Source organism: Myotis nattereri (assembly GCF_964212035.1).
Source record: "Myotis nattereri genome assembly, chromosome: 1".
NCBI classification, from domain to species: domain Eukaryota; kingdom Metazoa; phylum Chordata; class Mammalia; order Chiroptera; family Vespertilionidae; genus Myotis; species Myotis nattereri.
Window position 1 is genome coordinate 101,531,719 of NC_138075.1, and position 2,927 is coordinate 101,534,645.

At 38.8% G+C, this 2,927-nt stretch overlaps 1 pseudogene across 1 annotated transcript; it reads right to left on the reverse strand.

Moving 5' to 3' along the window:
• Nucleotides 1-309: 309 nt before the first annotated feature.
• LOC308525889 (protein SET-like) lies at nucleotides 310-1,254 on the reverse strand (annotated as a pseudogene). The gene has a single exon. The product of its transcript is annotated as a protein SET-like (transcript).
• Nucleotides 1,255-2,927: the final 1,673 nt, after the last annotated feature.

Here is a 2,927-nt window from a genome sequence, read left to right on the forward strand (position 1 = left end):
CCCAATATACAGAGAAAGGAGGAAAAAAGCTAGAATTCTATGCACTACTACACAGGGGCCTAGCCACCTCCAGCTCACAGCAGAGCTAAGGGAGCAGAAGGTTTTCCCACAGAGCACGGTGGTGGTGATTCCATTAAGTTTTTCTTGAGACAGGAAGGGATAAAAATGAATTTGGAACAGAAAGGGGCAAAGATTCTTTCCCCACTGTATTCTGCTCAAGGTACATCCCCCCCAAATAAGGTGAGAACCATGGTGTAAAGGAGAGAAAAGAGACCTCAAAAACAGGGCGACTGAGCACAAGCGGGGGAGAAAAAAGAAAAAGAAAAAAGACTGCAACTTGCTCCCAGGGACTGGAGAAAATTAAAAAAGGTTGGAATCCATCAGTGTTCATTAGTCATCTTCTCCTTCATCTTCCTCTCCTTCTTCCCCCTCATCATCATCTTCATCTTCTTCACCTTCATCCTCATCCCCTTCTTCATCAATATCTTCCAACCCTTCCTCTTCTTCATCATCATCATCATCTTCTTCTCCTTCCCCTTCTTCATCATCCATGTCAGGAACCAAGTAGTACTGTAATGGATTTGGCCAAATGTCATCTTTGATGACTTCTCATCTGCACCTGCATCAGAATGGTCGGTGAACCAGGTAAAGAAGCTTTCTGGTTCCTCATGCTGTCTCTTCCTGCTGGCTTTATTCTGTGTTTGACTTGAACCTTTCGTCAAATCCTTTCCAGATTTCCATTTGATTTCAGTGGACTTTGAAGATCGATCACCACTCTCGTTCAGATGAAACTCTTTGGAGAGAACTTTATTTTCGAAGTAAGGATTTTCATCAAAATAAAAATCTATTCTGTAACCTGATTTAATATCTTCAAATTCTGTCACTTCAACTCTTGTCAAATAATGCAGCGCCTCTTCATCCTCTTCCCCAAGCAGTGCAGACACTTGTGGATGGTTGACAAATGTTGTTACCCAAAAATTTGGGATTTTGGCGATCAATTCTGACCTCTTCTGAAAAAATGGTTGGCAGAGTTTGTTATATTTCTGTTCTACTTTCAAAATCTCCTCACTGGCTTGTTCATTAAGCCTGTCTATTTCATTTTGCACTTCATCAATATGTTCAATCGCTTCTTGCTGTTCTTTTTCTCCCTTCGGCACGTCCGGAGGGTCCGGCTTCTTCTCTGGCTTCGGGGCTGGAGGCACTTTGGGTTTCTTCGCTTGCTGTTGGGAGCGAGGACTGGCGTTTGGGGGCCATGCCGCGCGGGAAGTCCAAGGAGTCGATGGCAGGGAAGCGGCGGGGCTGGAAGGCACGCTGAGACTCCAGAAAAGTTTTAAATACAAGAATTGCCAGAAACATAAGATAAATTGAAATGGAAACTAAATAGAAGATAGAAACTTGCCTTCCTCCTCTAGAAAGGAAAGCATTCTGCCTCCAAACTGCTTTCAGTACAAGACTAAAACATTGACTCCTGCTGGATTTCTCAGCTTGTCAACCAGCCCTCCATATTTTGGACTTCTCATCACCCTCCCCGCCAACAAATGAGCTAACTCATGAAAATCAATTTATCTGTTTCTTCTGTTGAGAGCTTGAATAATACAGATTTTAGTATCAGGAATAGTTCCAAAAGACCAGAATCTTAGGAATGATTTTTATGAACTGGTTCTGAGATTTTCAAAATTAGTTATCTAATCTAACTAGTTTTAAAGGCACAAATGACTTTCTTTCCAGTAATAAAGAGAACACTGATAGTCCATGTTATGATGTGGCTATAGAGATCTACAAAATATTACCATTGTATACTCATAATGAAATAATAAGAGGCAAGGTTCTGAGTGACCATGTATTTGATACCTTAGTATAATATATTTATCAAACTAATAAGTATAGTCTGATTAAATGGTAGCTCCTAATTTTGGTGGATAAAATAAAGTCAAGGATGAGCTCAGATATTAAAATCCCCAGCTCAAGAGCCACATAAATAGACTGAAAGTTTCTGTCTACCCTGAATCAATCCTCTCTCTCTCTCTCTCTCTCTCTCTCTCTCTCTCTCTCTCCCCCCTACAGAGCTGAGATTACTGAAAAATAAATCTAGTCTCCTCCTGCAAGTGGCTTAATTATAAGACAAATTTAATTTCCAAACCTGCAGGATTCCTGATATTAAAGTGAGATTATGAATTGGGAAGGAAATGGATTATGATCATGAAAATTGGTAGGGGAACATATGGGAAGATCCTGATAAAGCCAGATATACATTGATACCAAAATCTTCCTTGTCATTAGAAGCAGCCTTTACACACTTGTCTGAAGAGATAAACCCTGTTTGACTGAGGAAACTACAATGACCTGGCAAGACATTCCCAATTTTCCTCATGACCCATCTCTCCACTCCCCCTTGCTTTTAGAACTATAACTGGAATCATTTCAGCACACCCCTAAAGATGAAGTATGAAATATGAGCCATAAGGAGGTGTGCTGTAATCCAAAAGAATTACATTATTTTTCAAATTTTTAAAGAAAAAAACCTCAGAAATATGTGTGGAAATTGATATTAAGGGTGTAGAATAATGACGAAGGGAACATAAAGTTGTATTATGGCTAATTTATAATTATGGGACCACAAAACAGAGATTCTGTATTTAATGTTGCAGATTGGGTATTAGAAAGGGCTTTAGTGATTTGTTTCATTGGCTGAAACATGGATTAAAAGTCAGCCTATAGTAAACAAAGTTGAAATGCAGAACTTCCTTGGTTTACTTCAGTAAACTAAGGTATTTAGTTTTATTTTTAGTATAAAAGTTAAAAAACAATATTAAAAATAACTGTGGCTATAATACTTTGTTACTGGATACATAATATAAAAAGGTGTAAAGAATAACATGAATAGCATAAAGTGTGGGAGGAGAGAAGTGAAAATGTACAGTTTTTGG